Source organism: Argiope bruennichi, chromosome 7 (assembly GCF_947563725.1).
Source record: "Argiope bruennichi chromosome 7, qqArgBrue1.1, whole genome shotgun sequence".
In the NCBI taxonomy this organism is placed as follows: domain Eukaryota; kingdom Metazoa; phylum Arthropoda; class Arachnida; order Araneae; family Araneidae; genus Argiope; species Argiope bruennichi.
Genome location: NC_079157.1, coordinates 117205483 through 117224171, shown reverse-complemented (window position 1 = coordinate 117224171; position 18689 = coordinate 117205483).

Genomic DNA, 18689 nt, shown 5'->3' with positions numbered 1-18689 from the left:
TCCCCCTCTATGGAGGCGACCGAATCCGTTGACTCATCCAATTGCGAGTCTATTTTAAAGAGCAGGTAATGACTATTCTGATAAGCCTCCTTTGTTCCAGATGCATAAAAGACAGTTTCTTTTGCATTTTCTAATCTGGTTGAAATTAGCTCACGTGGAACGTTGTTGATTTTAGTCACTGGAGCATTGGAGCAGTTGGGGGGAAAAAGTGGTACAAAGAGGACGCCTTCCACCCCTCCCTTCTTCTACCACCTCCCCTCTTTCTCTTTGCTTCTAAACGATAAATGCAAAGTCAAGTTCAAGGTCAAATATTTTGCCCACTAAGTGGAACCGAGTGGATGTAATGACATGCTACATTTCGCTCGAAGTCTTTTTATAAGATTGTTTGCAAAAACATCCTTGCTTGATTTTTCCTTCCGAACTTAGAGAAAGTTAGATCATATATTTTTTTTTCATTTATTTTGTTGCATTTTTATTCATATATCTATTGCTTTTTTTTTTTAAATTTTTCTAATTCATTGCGTTTTTACAAATAAAGCTAAGATTCCTAATATGCTTTTGCAAGGTTCCTGTAGAATGCATCTTGCCCTATTTTGGATTTTGAAAAATTACAACAGAGTAAACGTATTATTTCTTCACTGTCTGTTTGACAGTGTCATGATTAGGGTGGGGCAAGTGTCCCTGCGTGTCAATGTCATAATCATGAAACTGAGAGTAATGGAAGATAAAAGTATGTGTTAATTTTCAAATTCTCATTCCCCAGATTCTTAAAAATTAAAACAGATTTTTTTTTTTTTTTTTTTTTTTTTTTTTTTTTTTTATTCTTTCTTCTTGTATTTAAACATCTCAATATTATCTTGGAATTTTCAGAATTTCAAAATTATTATTCAAATAAAATTATCTAAAATTCCAAAATAATAATTCTGAATTAGTTTAATAATAATTCCAAACTAAGAATTTAATAATAATTCCTAGTTAATAAATAATTCCAAATTAATTTAATAATAATTTGGAATTACTAATTTCAGATTTTTTTTTTCTTTCTTCTTGTATTTAAACATCTCAATATTATCTTGGAATTTTCATAATTTCAAAATTATTATTCAAATAAAATTATCTAAAATTCCAAAATAATAATTCTGAATTAGTTTAATAATAATTCCAAACTAAGAATTTAATAATAATTCCTAGTTAATAAATAATTCCAAATTATTTTAATAATAATTTGAAAATACAAATTTTAAAAATTCGAAATAAATTAATAATTCGAAATTAATTTAATAATAATTTAATAATAATTCCAAAATGATAATTTCATAATAATTCCAAATAATAATTAATTAATAATACCGAATTAGTTAATTAACAATTCCAGATTGTTTAATTATAATTCCAAAAATATTATTGAATTAAATTATTAATCAAGTTTCCTACGCAAAGTTTCTGATATTGACAATGGAGTCGTGAAGGTTTACAAATGTTTTTTTAATGTACTATTAATAACAAAATCATAATATGAACGAATCATGAGAGTAATCTATACTTATAATAAAGCTCATTGTGTGTGTGTGTGTGTGTGTGTGTTTGTGTGTGTGTGTGTTTGTGTGTGTGTGTGTGTGTGTGTGTGCATGTGTGTGTTGGCGCTCTACAGGCCAGACCGTTCGACCTACAGCTACCAAATTTGACACATGTACACCTTAGAGGTCGAAAGTGGGCACTTCCGAGCGTTTTTAGAATTTTTAATTAGTATTTTAATCAAAAATGAAACGAAATTTCTGCGTTTTTTCGCGATAACTTCCGAAAATATTATCGCACAAAAACAATTTTTACATCAAGTTAAAGCTAAAAAAACTATTTTATTAATAAACCACTATTTTAACCTATAAATTAGGTTCCTTTTTTTTTAACACGTTCAAGATAAAAAAAATTTTGTTTTTATCAATGAGTGGCTATTGCATTCACAAAAGTTTAAATTAAAAAAATGTTAAATATTACTGCAAACCTCGAAAAGTTTGATTTTTAGCCTGTATGAAATGAATTAAATAAGAAACATAATATTTTCTAAAAAATAAATGTAAGACAAAATTATTGTTTTTTTATCTTTTATAGTATATACATTATTAATTCAATAAATCCGCTTTATTTAAGGTAAACATGTTTTAATATATAACCTTTCAATTCAGGATTCAACGGCTAATTTGTAAACTTTAATAATAGAAATACATGTGTTAAAATGGACTAAATGAAGTAAATAGTTATGTTTTATGTCACTTAGATCAATAATAATTTACGAATTACGAATGTTTAGTTCTAAAATAAATTACGAATGTTTAGCTTTTACCTGGATCCTTTGCTCTGTGAATCATATTTAACAAAATATTCTTGATACGCTAATATTTTTAAAAGGAATTTCACTTCAATCAACTTAATCAGTCATTAAAGCTAATTGATTTATGAAAATTTGAAAATCACTACTTAATAAAAACGGACGATTTTAGACCCATTCATCGACCGTCTCAAAGATCATGCCACAATCAGCGTTCAGGGTTTCTCAAGACTTATTGGCCTAAGATGATGAAAAAGTTGAAGTATCAAGAATATTTTGTAGAATATGATCCCTTAGGACCAAAGGACTATCTAAAATTTTCATTTCATAAAGTATATCTATAGACCAAAAGAACAAAATATTATCATTGACATCATTTAAATCCTTTTGAAAATAAAACTAAAAACTGAATTTTGCGATTAATCCGTGAAATGTTTGTTGAATAATTCTTTGAGATATTATAATTTATGAAAATTATTCTGTAATGCATATAAAACTTCAAAGCCGAACAAGTGCCTGAGTGCAAAGAAGCATTTGGGGACCTAAATTTTTTATAAAATTCAAAAAATTACAAACAGAATAAATAATACTATTGAGTGTTTATTTATTAAGTGATTTTGTTTTGGCTATTAATGAATTCAGAAAAATTTAAAAAAAAAATTGCTATTTTTTTTTTTCGATGCTTAGTACAGCAAATGCATTTAAGCGTGTTTCTACGTTTTCATTGCAAGATTGTACAGTTTGTGCGGAATTTTCTTCTCCAGTTAGTGCTTGAATTGAAGCTTTTGATGTCGAAACAATTCCATCGTCAGAATTACTTCGCAGACAAGAAAACAGATATACTCATGACTTTTTATAATTCAACTTTTTTTTCTTTTTCTTTTCAGTTAATTTTCTTTTTTTTTTTTTTTGACACCCAGAGGGATATTTCCTTGGCGTGGACATGATTAAATCTAACAATATTAAGCATTTTATGGATGAATGAACAAAATACTATATGCAATCTAATCCAGAAGATGAGATAAATGGCCGTAAATTTATTTAACCCTTTAAAGGGCCATTTTTTTTCTAGTCATATTATGTTAAAATATTTTTAGGCTTGACAGTAGAATAAGAAAAGGGATTCATTTAGCTTATTAGAAAAATTTAGGTTAGGGTTTGTGTTTATAATATGTTGCACACTTGCACCAGAATTTAATATATCTATAAACTTAATATATTTCCAAACCCGTCGATTGCTCCAGTTAAATTTCTTCCTGTCTTCTTTCCATATCACTATTATTATTCGGAATAGTATTTTAATTCTTCAACGTGTTAGCCCCCCCCCCCTCAATCGCGGTGCATTGCATCCGCCGCACTTCCCAGATGGCCGGCCCTGCATAATGGTATAAGTTAATTATATGACTATCAAAATTTGAAGTTTAAAAACATTTTGCAGAAAAACCTATTAGGAGTAGAGGTTACATAAAATATTAATTGAACATTTTAGGTGCATTAATAATGGCAAACCGGCTGGTCGCCAAAGGCGGCTAATATTGAATAAAGTTAGATTTTCTACGCTTAAGAATTAATGTGTAAGTGAAAAAACTCACCATGTCATTGGATTTAAATAAGTTCATTAGAGCATATTTTTGTTCTCTTAAACTACTCATTAGTTAGTAAGAAATTGATCAGTGTTTTGGAAAAGCTAATGGGTTGCTTAAAAATTCTTTACGCTAAACTGAATCAGAAGAACCGGAATAAATTGCACTAACAATAAAAAAGAGAACGGTAGAAATCGTCAGCAATAAAAAAAAAAATCGCTAGATGAATGAAGAAAGAGATAGACTAATGATCTGTTGATCGGATATCTTTACTTCTTCTTGAGATAGGATTGAATTTATTTCTTAGAATTTCGCAATGACTCTATTTCTTGAGAACTGAGGTAAAATCGATGACGGGTTTTTTCGCCGTCTTTCACAAAAAGCGGTAGAGCTACTTTTGAAAACGAATTAATTTGCCAGGCATTCAGTTCTAAACTGGTTCAGATTGAGAATTTTTTAATAACTAAAAAGATAAGATTTATTCGATATATATATAATTTATTTATTACATATTTTTCGTCAACGAATAACTAACCAAACAATTTCTCAGCATTTATCAGCATCAGTAGCTCGTTGAAATCCAAAACAGAAATAAAAAGTATAAATTATATAAGAATTCGAAATATCTTCCGATACTAAAGCTCAATGGCGAATTCTTACTTTTTTTTTTTAATGCACCATTCTAATTTGGTTATCTTTATTTAATTTCAAAGTAATATTTTTTTAATTTTTAAAAAATGTAATTTTTAATAAATTTCGAAATCATTAAGCATAAAAAGTAAGGGTTTTACTCAATATCTTATACTAATTATTTCTTTAATGTTTTCAATGATTGTGGTATTGTGTGGGGAATCATTTTCATAGATTTCATTCAATGAAAGAAAATATCCGATTTCTGGAATATTTTTTGTAACAATGCTTCTGAAATGTTCTTGTCAAATCTTATTCCAGTTAAATGTTCATTTCAGTATTAAATTAAAAATAATCCAAAATTTATAATAAGCATAATTTTAACATTACCATTGTTGACTCTGATTTAGTAAACAAAATTATTAATTATATAAAATATACCGGATTTATATATTTTCCGGATTAATACGGGTGATTCATTATAAAAAAAATAAAAAGTTCATAAAATAGGCTTTAATAATAATAAATATTAAAATATAGTACAGTACACTCCCGATTATCCGCGGATTGGGTGCCGCGGCCGCCGCGGATAATCCGAAAAAAGCAAAAAACGGGTATAGCAAAAGAAAAACAGTCATTCCCTTAGAAAAATCGTTTTATGTACAATAAAACGTAGAATAAACAACAGGAAATGTTTAACTAACGCTTCATATTTTAGTATATCACTCAAAACTAACCTAAAATGCATTTTCTTAGTGAAAACAGAAAAGTGCTTTGTACTTACGAGATGCGTCAAGGATACTCAGAAAAATTAATACATATGTACTGTTTTAATACTGTAATGTATTATGTAATTACAAAAGCATAACTGTAAAACTGCACCTTTTTGAAGAAATCAGTCAAAAAAAAAAAAAAAAAAAACTGTGTGGCAGGCGCGGATAATCGGGAGTCTACTGTATATATAAAATATAATGTACATTATATATATATATATATATATATATATATATATATATATATATATATATATATATATATGTAGTGTACGGAGCGTCCCTCTAGCGGCGTTAGCGGTACGGAGCGTCCCCCTGGCGGCGTTAGCGGTACGGAGCGTCATCCCAGCGGCGTTCGCGGTACGGAGTGTCATCCTAACGGCGCTCGCGTCGTCTCTCAACAGCCAATAAGAAGCTATCTGATTCCCGCTCTAAGAACTGTGTTCGGTACTGTACTAGCGTCCCTCGATGTAAAGCGGCCCAGCCGTTCGTCCAGTTCATTAAATTTATTTATGTTTAATTAGTGTGTGATTCTCTTAATATGAGCCATCTCTACGCATTAATCTCAACCGGGCTTTCCCCTAGGGCCCGTGAGAGATATTTAATTTGATATATAATCCGATTAGTAGAGGCATGTTTTTCGAGCCAGAGTTAACATACCTCTACATATATATATATATATATATATATATATATATATATATATATATATATATATATATATATATATATATATATATATATATATATATATATATATATATATATATATATATATATATATATATATATATATATATACCGATAATAACGCCGGCATCCTGGCATAGGGCTAGCGCGTTCTGGTCGTCCTGGGTTCGAGTCCCGGTACGGGCATGGTTGTTCTATCTGTGAGGCGTGTGAATGTGCCCCCCTGTAAAAAGGGGTTGTGCAAGCGAATGAGATGTGTGAGTAGCTAAGACGTACTCTTGACCCTAAGTTGGCGCTACTAAAAACAAGAGACGCTCCCTTGGCTTAAAATCGCTGCCTTCGTCAGCGAGCTTGTGCATGGCAAGTGCCATTATAAACAACAACAACAGAAATTACAACTGGTTCACCCAAGAAGTTAATTGTATCAATTTCACAATGCCACCGAATCTTAATTTAATTATTAAATTCATTTAAATGTTCTACCGTCAAAGAACCATCTGCTATCCCATTAAAAATAAATTGAAAAAATAAGAAAGAAAAAAATGACAGATAATAAATATCCATTACTGTATGAATTCACTTTTGATTCATAAACAAAATGAAAATGTACTGAAAGTTTTACAGCTAATAGCTTAGGCCCGTATATTTAATTTTTGAAAAAAGAGCTTGGCAGAATAATTTTCTTTAAATGTGAGACTTAATTAAGAATATTTAGTTTTCGGTTTAGCATGAATTTAATTTAATTCCAATTAAAATGCACATTATTAGCTCATTTTAAATTGGTTGGTTGATGTTTTAGAATACTCTTGCTCAAGAGCCATTACGTTGAATATAGTGAACAGGATTAAATTATAAATTGTGTCAAATTAATAGTAGAAATGTGTAGCAAGTGGAAGTTGTCACCCCAAATCTTCCCCGCATACTTTCTAATAAAATGCCCGCCACACACATAATGTTAGTAATTCGATAAGGCAGAGTATACTTAGTATAGAGAAAGTATAGTAATCGTCAAAGAATTCGATCTCGGGATTTTGACGAATCCATTAAAATATGGATCTTTGAGTTCGTAAAAAAAAAAAAAAAAAAAAAAAATTGAAATTATTAATCTGTTTATCTGTGACAAAGATAACTCCAAAATACATTGAGCTAGACGGATGAAATTTGGTGTACACCAAATTTGTAGATTTCTATAAAATTTTTTAGCGAAATACGCTCAGAGGAAGTCCGTCTAATCGAATATAATTTAAAACAATAACTATAAAACGAAGAACTTAGATAAAATTCGATATACAGAATTAACATTTACAGTCTAGACACCGATCAAATTTTGAACAAAATCCAAGTATAAGCCTGACGGTCTGTACTTTTAAAAACATATAAACGCGATGGCTAACTCAAAATCGCAATGACTTTAAAATATCAAGTTCAGTACGTGATTTTGCGACTATAAGTGAGGTTTTGTGTCAAATTTTTATTTCATTCGGTTGGGAAAAATGGGTCTAAAACACAAATTCGATTTTTCGGTACCATTAGCCGCATGCCGGGTATTAATCGCCAAATAACTCGCCAAGGATGGCACGATAGATTCAGTAAAGAAATGGTAAATTCATATCAAAAGTTAATATTTTGTAACTATTGAAAGCCAGTAGTATGTAAATCGTTCACTGGAATAGCACCTTTATCTGAGAATGTGTGAGAAAGTTTTAGGGGGGGGGGCACTTCCGCTACTTTTGTACGTTCATTTGGGAATTCTTATCAGTTTTGCAAAACACCGTTTCCGTTTCAAAATCAAGATGCCTGAACAAAAGAAATCTCGTTAAAGCTTTCTATATCCTAATTCTTCTAGATCGCTCATTTTTGGAAGCCATGGTCTTCATAGCTGTTCGAGTCAATGTAAAAGAAATAGCTTTGATAGATGTTTAGTGAAATTTTATAAGAAAAAGATAGATTTTCTTAATGTAATTGCTGAAAAATGAATTCTTTTACCATTAGGAATTTATCCAAAAAGTAGAGTTCATTTAATATGCTCATTATTAGGCTGGATAATTTTTAAATTTTTGCATTTTACCATAATAATAAAACGTATTTAACCCTTAACTGGGGACGTGTGGTCTGTGAGACCGCTAGCGATGGATTTTCGGTCGCCCCTATTCTATTTCTAGTTCAATTGAATGGATTGATCCTGTAGCTTCCTATTTTGTGACCTTCAATGCACGTGCACTTTTTCAACCGATTTCAGCGAATGCTTTTTAAAATAATTTAGTTATTTCTTCGAGCGCGGTCTCTAAGACCGCATCTCCCTATTAGTGTCCCAATAATAAACAAGGCTTAGCAGATCGCGCTAAAACTCGGGCCCCGAAATATCATCCAATTTACTGATCCTATTATGAAGCAGTGCTCATGATACTTTTAAATGAAGCAGTAAATGATTTTAGTGATGAGGATAATAGCACAGAAGAGTTTTTTCGATGAAAGTTCGCATTCAACTGATTCTGATATGTATGTTCAAACATAATTAATATTTCTAATGATTATGTATGTTGAAAAATCGATAAAATATTTTAATATACCAAGATATATATATATATATATATATATATATATATATATATATATATATATATATATATATATATATATATATATATATATATATATATATATATATATATATATATATATATATATATATATATATATATATATACAGAATTTATAGGTTGGATTTTATACTAGTTCTTAACTTGTATGTTTAAAATGCCCAAGAAAACCGTGCTATGAAAGTCACACAAGCCGATAAAAAAAGGGCCAATTTTACCTATTGTCAATTTTTTTTTCTTCTTATAATTGTTGAATTTTACATTATATTGTTTCTTATATACCTTCATATACTGTAAAAATAAATATCATTTCAAAAGTAAAAACTAATATGTTTTTTCAAGAATATTATTTATTGTAACATGTAATTTGAGAAGAAAATATATGTTCCAACGCATTTACTTTTTTCAATGATAATATATTTTGAAAAATTTCCAAAACATATCTATATATCAAGAAAAATATCTACAAAATATATTAGTAGTTTTTCATGCTAATAAATTAATTAGAAAATTTAGTTTGAGTGTAAATAAAATGCGGTCTCGTAGACCGCACCTCCGCAGTTAAGGGTTAATACAAGATGGTTTTCGTATTTATTCTCGATTACTAATGCTAAATAAATAAATGAAACTTCAGAATCTCATAGAATATTTTGTATTCTAAAATTCACATTCCTACTGAAGGCGGGAGCCCTTTGTGAAAGAAGTCTTGCCGCAAATGACAGCAAGGGCATCCGTTGTAGGAAATAATCTCTAAAGTAAACCAAAACTTTAGTGCCAGACTTTCTTTGTTCCATTGCTTCCCCACTTTATAACTGACAAGCTTGCACGGACTTCATACTGAATAACTCTTTGACCAATTGGTTTCGTTCACAGGTGGTCAGTTGACACCTACCTCGTTCTGGGAAGTGCTTTGTCTGTGTCCTTCTTCCTACTTCCAGTTTGGAAGGTATCGGGTGGGTATTGACTGTAACAAAGACTGTTTCAACAGGAATACCACTTTTCAGAACGCCCCATAAAGACGAATGGGATTGTACGTACATATTTGTAGTAAAAGGCCTCCTTTTCTAAAGATTTTGAAACATGGTATCTAAGTGTCAGAACTGAGCGGTTTCGAAAATACAGGCCACTGGAAAATCACAGCTTCTGAAATCTATTTACATTAGAGTACTTCAATAATCTACAATATTAAGGCAATTATTTAGTTTATACTATATGAATTATAATGATATATGTTAAGAATATAATTCCAAAATTTACTTAAAAACAAGTCTTACATAAATGTCTTATCTCCGTAAGCTACAAGTTGATTTAATTTCGTAATTTTACTATAAAATCATATAGTCTATTTCATACATCTGCTTTTCATATCGTTTCTACTTTTAATAGTAATATAATCTACTTCGTCTATTTGCTTTTCATACCGTTTGCTACTTCTAATAGTAATATAATCCATTTCGTCTATTTGTTTTTATACCGTTTGCTACTTGTAATAGTAATATAATCTATTTCGTCTATTTGCTTTTCATACCGATTGCTATGAAGGACGATTATTTTATTGTTTAAATAATATTTCATTACTTTCGATTTTAGTCAATAATATAATTCTTACATTATAGCCTTAATTTTTCAGAACCTCAGAATTTACATTAAAGCTTGAATCTTAATTAATTTTTTTTTTTTTACATAAGATGTTTAAATTTACACAATTTATTTAATGTCGTTAAAAATAGAGTCAATCACGGCAGTTGATATTATTACAGTTACATCAAACTGTTTTTAAGTTTTTTCGAAAAATTACTTTACTTTTTGGCATCTCTTTTTTATTAAATTGATTTTTTTAAATTCATACCTTAATATATAAAGTAGATCAACGTATCAGAAAAACCTTTACGGATAAGAAAACGCCTAAAAACTCATCTTCTAATTTTTTCCATGTATGCTTATAAATTTAGACAGTATTGATCAATTTTTAATTGTTTAACAGTTTCCGTTGAAAATACAATGTTTATATAAGTATTCTCACATTCGACTGCTTAGTCTTTTTGTCTAAATCTTTAATATTTTGTTACATTTCCTCACAAAGTACAGAGAGAAAAATTATTATATTGTATTGTTAAAGTATCTTTCAATAAAGTCAAACTCGAGAATAACGAATCTCATGTTTCATCCAAAATCCTAAAAACACATTTTTGGAATTATATCTGCCTACAAACAGCACAACCTAAAAACGCTGTGAGTTACCATGAAGCTTTTAAATGTCGTATTTTACTAAATTTCATTCTTCTAGCTCAAAACGGCTTTGAGTTAGATGAAATTTCGTTATAGTTTCGATGAAATTTCGATATAGTTTCTATGAATTTCGATGATAGATGAAATTTCGATATGGGTTCGATGAATTTCGATGATAGATGAAATTTCGATATAGTTTCGATGAAATTTCGATGATAGATGAAATTTCGATATAGTTTCGATGAAATTTCGATGATAGATGAAATTTCGATATGGGTTCGATGAATTTCGATGATAGATGAAATTTCGATATAGTTTCGATGAAATTTCGATGATAGATGAAATTTCGATATGGGTTCGATGAATTTCGATGATAGATGAAATTTCGATATGGGTTCGATGAATTTCGATGATAGATGAAATTTCGATATAGTTTCGATGAAATTTCGATGATAGATGAAATTTCGATATGGGTTCGATGAATTTCGATGATAGATGAAATTTCGATATGGGTTCGATGAATTTCGATGATAGATGAAATTTCGATATGGGTTCGATGAATTTCGATGATAGATGAAATTTCGATATGGGTTCGATGAATTTCGATGATAGATGAAATTTCGATATGGGTTCGATGAATTTCGATGATAGATGAAATTTCGATATAGTTTCGATGAAATTTCGATATAGTTTCGATGAAATTTCGATGATAGATGAAATTTCGATATGGGTTCGATGAATTTCGATGATAGATGAAATTTCGATATGGGTTCGATGAATTTCGATGATAGATGAAATTTCGATATGAGTTCGATGAATTTCGATGATAGATGAAATTTCGATATGGGTTCGATGAATTTCGATGATAGATGAAATTTCGATATGGGTTCGATGAATTTCGATGATAGATGAAATTTCGATATAGTTTCGATGAAATTTCGATGATAGATGAAATTTCGATATAGTTTCGATGAAATTTCGATGATAGATGAAATTTCGATATGGGTTCGATGAATTTCGATGATAGATGAAATTTCGATATAGTTTCGATGAAATTTCGATGATAGATGAAATTTCGATATGGGTTCGATGAATTTCGATGATAGATGAAATTTCGATATAGTTTCTATGAATTTCGATGATAGATGAAGTTTCGATATAGTTTCGATGAAATTTCGATGATAGATGAAATTTCTATCGAGTTTTGAACGAAATTCATTTTGAGAAAGTTGTCTGTCTGAGAATAAGTAAGCACAATAATTGCACAGCATAAAGCATAAAATACTAAGTGGATCAAATTTGTTATGAGTTTTAGCATCTAAGATAAAGATTTGTGTTAAATTTTGAACCAAATTCGTCAAATGATCGACCATTTGTTGTTCTTTAAATTAATATGTATATGTAATACTCTTAATTCAAATAGGCAATGACTCAGATAAATGAAATTTCGTCAGAAAAATCATCTAAAAAAATTCGGGAAAAACAACAAATAAGAATTGTTGTAAGAAATTTCTTTGCAGTCATGAAACAACTATAAAAACCTAAAAAAAATATAGCATCAAATAAGGCAAACAGAAAATATTCAATGTTAATAAAAAAATATAACAGATATTTTATATCACTATTGATTCACGCAAAAAAGTCTTTCGGAATTTTGATTTTCTCCTTTATTTTGCCGGCTCTGAAACGCATTTTGGCAAGACATTTCTGTCAGAAATGATTTCAGCTGAAAAAGGATTTTTAACACACAAGAAAACTTGTCTTCTTTTTTTACTTTTTCATATACGAAGTATAGAGAAAGTACTGAAATCGCAGAGAAATTTGAATGCGACATTGTAAAGAATTTCCACATTTTAAACTTTCCAAAATTCAAAAAACGCATTTTTGAAAAATGTCTGTCTGTCTGTGACAAAAATAACTCAAAAACGCTTTGAGTTTGACGAATGAAATTTGGTATATGGTCTTAATACTAAAATAATATATTTCTATCAAATTTTGAGCGAACTCTTTCAAAGGAAGTCTGTCTGTCCAGCTATTTGAACCTAAGATAACACAGTAATTACAAAATGAAGAGAGCTAAATGGATAAAATTCGTGCAATGATTTAACATCTATATTGCACATACCTATTAAATTTTGAGACAAATACAACATCAGTCGGCCTGTAAGCACTTAGCATATATTAACCCTTTTAATGCCATGCCAATGAAGACGAATTGTCTAGGGTTTGGGAAGAAACTCATAAAAAGCAAAATAAAAATATTTGTAAAATTCAAAAACAAACATATTACGAAACAACGGAAGAATAAATCAATGTTAATTGTATTTCAATACTTTTTGAAAAGTAAAGTGTCCTCGCCTACATGACGATATACCATCGTTGGCATTTTTCTCAAATATATATCGTCGTATCGTGTTAATATATCGATATATCGTCATTCGGCATTAAAAGGGTTAAGGATGATTAGTGATTTTTGTGACTGCAATTGTAGTTATGCGTTAAAATTTGATTTCAATTGTTAGGAGAAAAAAATGCATCTAAAATACAAATGCACATTTATTAGAGAAAATGCAAGAAAAATTTCGGGAGACCTCTCCAGCTGTTTTTCTCATTTTTGAGTATTCTAATTTATGCATTACTAAACATTAATGTATCTTTTAACAGCCCAAAGTAATATTGCATGTTCATAATAAATTCATCTTTTATATTGTACAATTTGAATTTTTGACAAACCATTGTAAAGCGTTAGAGTATTATCTACTATTCTTTGTAACAGAAATAATCCTTTTTCTTCAATATTGTAGGAGATTTCCTTGGAGCCAAGTCTTCCGCCGGGGTGCAATGTTCCTATTCTTGTTAGCAGTGCTCGCTGTCTTGGCTCGTGTCCAGTCTCCGGTCTCAAACCATTTCTCGTTCCAGCGAGGGTACCGTTTCTTTGTGAAGAAGAAGGAATCGATTGGATGCTGATGTGTCGTCTGGAATTCCCGAGGATTCATCGGGGGAAATACCAAAGGACGAGACGGATTCCTTCATGGTCACCTGTTGCTGCAGTGATACCAGAGATAATGTCAGTTAAAGGTTTCCGGTCAAGGGTACGCGTATCTTTGGAGGTTGTCATTAGGAATATATGAACGTAACGGTAGAAAAATGAAACATAAGGAATTAAAATAAATAATAATATTAATAAAAGTTATAAATTTTTTTGCATAAATTTGTATGAAAAATGAAAGTTTGAAAACCCACTGAAAAACAGTAAAAGAAACGAAAGGAATTAGGGTTAAAAGGAATAAAATATTTAATACCTTTTACGAATAGAAAGTGTGGGAACATAACACTAACACATTTATTACAAATATCATAGAAATTTTGATACAGCTCTAGATGGAAGATGGATAGAATTTTATTTTATATAGTATTCTGAAACAAAATCAAGAATTGCCCTGCAATTATCTTACATTTCCATAAAAGATTATTATGAGGAGAAAATATTATTGTTTGAATCACTGCATTTTTTTTTTTTTTGATAAGTAGAAACAAGAGATAGCTATTCTCCCCCTTTCATTTCGGAAAAAAAAAGAAAGTAAAAAATTTTGAAACCATGTTTAAGAGCAAACATTTTGCATATTTGAAATATTTAAGAATATTCAAATATTTTTAATCTCGAACAGTCTTTGAAACCTTTCCATTTAGTTAAATGCAAAAGAACAATAATTATAAGAATTATAGGGATCGCTTCGATTTGGATAAGCAAAAATTCGCACAATTGAATAAAGTTCAAATGTAAAGTAAAAAAAGGTTCAAAGATAGAAAAAAAATCAAATTTTTATTCAAAAATTTACTTTAATTGTACCATTTGAACCTGTTTGACCCCTGTATGAAATAATTATGATTCGCACTATATTTGTTCCATGAGTCATATTTGCTTCACACTAACATTTTTGTCTGAATGTTCACAGATAATTGAAATATGGGGCCTCTTTAAATAAACTTACGCAGTCAAAGGGTTAAAATTCCAACGAAATGGATAAACGCAATAGCAGAAGATCGAACTATTAATTTTTAATGTATATCATTATAAATCTATTAAATCGTAATCTTTGCCTTTAAAAAGCTATAAATATGGCACTAAAAAGACATTAAAAAAACTGATCATTAAATTAAAAAACTGGATTATAGGCAATTATAAAATACCAAATTAAATACAAATTTGTCCTGTGATTACATTTTCACTGAGTTTGTTTGCCTATTTTCTATTGTATACTTCTGATAATTTTTGGCAGTAAAAATGTGTTTATTTAGTACTTACTGAATGGAGTAACTTCTTCTTTCACAGGTGCTAACTATATACAGGGTGGTTATAATCAAACTTCCCCTATAAACATCCTATAACGCAAATGGTTGAACGGATTGCAACGCAGTTTGGTATACAGACTATACACGAAATGTGCTTCCAGAATTTCGAAAAAAAATTTTTAGTTCCAAAATTTTCACCAGAAGGCACTTTTTCCGAAAAAACACTAAATTTAACACAATAAAAATACACTAAATTCCAAAAAGGAATAGAGAAACAATATTAACATTTATTGACTAATAATCAACTTGTTATTGAATCATATTAAGTAAAGGTAAGGAAAAATTACAGTACGCTGTTTCGGGGGGGGGGGTAGGAGTTCAGTTTTCAGAAACAAGAATAGATTAGAACGAAATTGCACAAGAGGAGTAGTTGTTAATCGTGTCCAGGACGATGTAGGGAAAGGTGCTCCATGTGACCAACCTCATTCACCTACAAAATTTCAAGTCGGTGGACAGTGTGTTCAACAGCAGATCGTAACTGATCAGTTGTAATGCTTCGCACATGAAACGCTATGGAGTACTTTAAGTCATTCAACGTCGCCACACCTGCACGATACACCAGACTTTTTAAACGGACCCATAACCAGAAATCGCACGGATATAAAACATGACAATATCTGCAAACATTTCATACCCTAACCTGTTTTGCATAAAGCTTCCTCTTCTTCGCAAGCATGCAAATCTAGACATTTTTTTCCTAGAACTGATAGCTTTTTTCCAGTTTTACAAAATTATTACTCATAATTCTTGTTCTGGATTTTTAATATTGTTTCTGTATTTCGTTTTGGTCATTTATTGTGTTCAATTTAATGTTTTTCCGGAAACGGCGCCCTCTAGTGGACATTTTAGAACTTTCTTTCTTTCTTTCCTTCTTTTTTTTCGAAATTTCGTGAACACTTTTTGTATATAGTCTATATACCGAATTTCGTAGCAATCCGTTCACTCGTTTGCGTTGTAGGATGCTGTTTAAGGGGAAGTTTAATTATAACCCTGTATATCCTTATCATTTACTCCAACGAACAAAATAACGAATGCTTATATCTGTTTGTACACATGTTGTTAGTTGACAAGCTTCGACCTGCAAGTGCAAATCGCGTCTCTAATCAGTTTCTTTTTTATTTGTTTCAGCCGAATGGTTCGAATTGTGTGTGCACTCATGATTCGCTCTTATCGAATCTATTTCTTTACATTAATTAAATAAGAAAATTCGCCATATATGATCAGAAACGGGTTATAAAGTAAGTGACTGCCTAGAGATCCAAAGTTTCAAAAAGCCAGGAGTCCTACAGATTTTTTTAAAATTTTGTTTTATTTATTTATTTCTTGAATTCTTAGGATTTTCTAATTGTGTAGCATTTTTATTTGATTTATAAGAGTCATGTACTTGAGCATAATCAAATTATAATTAGGCATTGTATAAATTTCAAAACATTATTTTATGGCTTTCTTCAAGTTTTCAAATCGTTTGCAAATCATTATGATCCTTCACCCAACCCAAACCGCTGTTTTTTTTTTTTTTTCAATTTGTTGATAGATTCATAAATTAAAAAGCAAATTTCATATTTGAGTATTTAAATTTAGTTAAAAAAATATTTTGATATATTTTTTACCATTTTGTTTATAAAAGTATTTTTTTTAACTTGTGACTTCCTTGAGAGTGAACCCCAATTAAATGATTTGTCATTGCAATTTCTATTAATATTCTTTTTACTTAAAAACATTTTATATAAATTAATTTAGAATCAATAAAAACAGCGGATTCTGGAAATTTAGAATGAAAGAGAAAGGATACCCAAAGTCATATCCCCTAAGGGCCCGTACAGGGCTTAATTCGCCTCTGTATATGATTACTTCATACCTTCTTCAGAAAAATTAACCCCCCCCCCGAGAGAGAAGATGATCAGTATTGGTCAAAATATGATCCAAACTTACGAGAGTATGTGCGCCCAATCATCTTATGAATCAACTATTAATTTTTGTACACGAGGTGCTTAAGCAGTTTAATTTGGATCACCTTTTTATAAGTGCATTAACAACTTGCATCTATTCATTTCTATTAAAAGAAATAATGGTCATTGGATGGAACAAATAGATACAAATGGAAATTTCTCCGTATTTATCGGAGACACTTAATCTTTAAACTCCTTTTCTATTTCCTGTTTTGTTGGAATATCTTATCGAATTATCATATTTCACTATTCAACGCGATAAAGAAAGCTAAATTATCTCATTATTTATAAGATAAACGATTTTGGAACTCATTTTAGTAACTTATTGTATGTACTCGTTATCGCTCAATAGTTATCTATTAATTGAGTTTTTAATTAATTTCTTAAGAAATAAAAAATGATTTTTGAACTTTTTAGTGTTCACATGAAAGTTTGTAAATCATCAAATATATCATTTTTTTTCACACAAGTCGCTTTTGTACTTTTTCCTTGATACTGTTAACTGCATCAATTTTTATGCAAAAAAGTCATCCAATTAGTTTTGTTTACTTATATTAACGTCCGTATTAAAGCAACAATAGAGCTATTTTAGGACGGTCCTCGTCATTTTGAACCGAGATCAGATGATGAGGACGACATCTCAGCTTGCACCGCCCTCTGCAAGCTTCCACACTACAGAAACGGGAGGACGTTTGGCCTAGACGGATTTAGCGTACATCAGACCCGCTTACACGACGCTTCTTCGGGGGAATCGGGTCTCGAAATTGAAGCGCTCCGGTTCCGAAGCCGAGACCTTACGACCATGGCTCTTTTTCAGAATGGGCTTTCAATGGATAGCTTTTAATTTATAAGATTGGAAAATTTATATTTTAAATATATTTAATTTTCAAAACTTAAATGAGAATTTCTTTTTTAAAATCAACACATTTTGAATTTTTATGATCGATATAATTCTATGAATATAATAAATATTTATGAATAAACGATGATATATGATATGGAATATTTATGATATATGATGATATTATAATATGAATATAATAGATTTTTGATAAAGGAAACTTTTTAAAGGAACGACGATGAAATATTATTATATAAATGTAGGCGATCAGATAAATAAAACTTTTAACGCAATTATTTTTTAGGTTACCATTTTTCTGTTGATCATTAGAATAATGGAATGGCTAGTGCAATCAAACCAGATGAAGACAAAGCAAATGATTGAAGCTAATAATATTTTCATCTGTCGGAATAAGTAGCCATTAATTCTAAAAATATCTTTTAAAATGGCTTTTTTACTTTCTATAATACAAAATAACATAGTAAAAGGACCCTAACCCCTAAAAAAGTTCATCCTCTAGATTTTAATCAATCATCTTCTTATATAAACCTCGTCTGAGTTCGAATAATGCTTTCACTTTCTCATGCACGAAGTATATAGAAAATACTGTAATTATCAAAACATTCGAATTTGAGTTTTTGTCGAATCTCCACGTTTTAGAACGCTCGGAAATCGAAAAGTACATTTTTTTTAAAGTATCCGTCCTTCTGTCTGT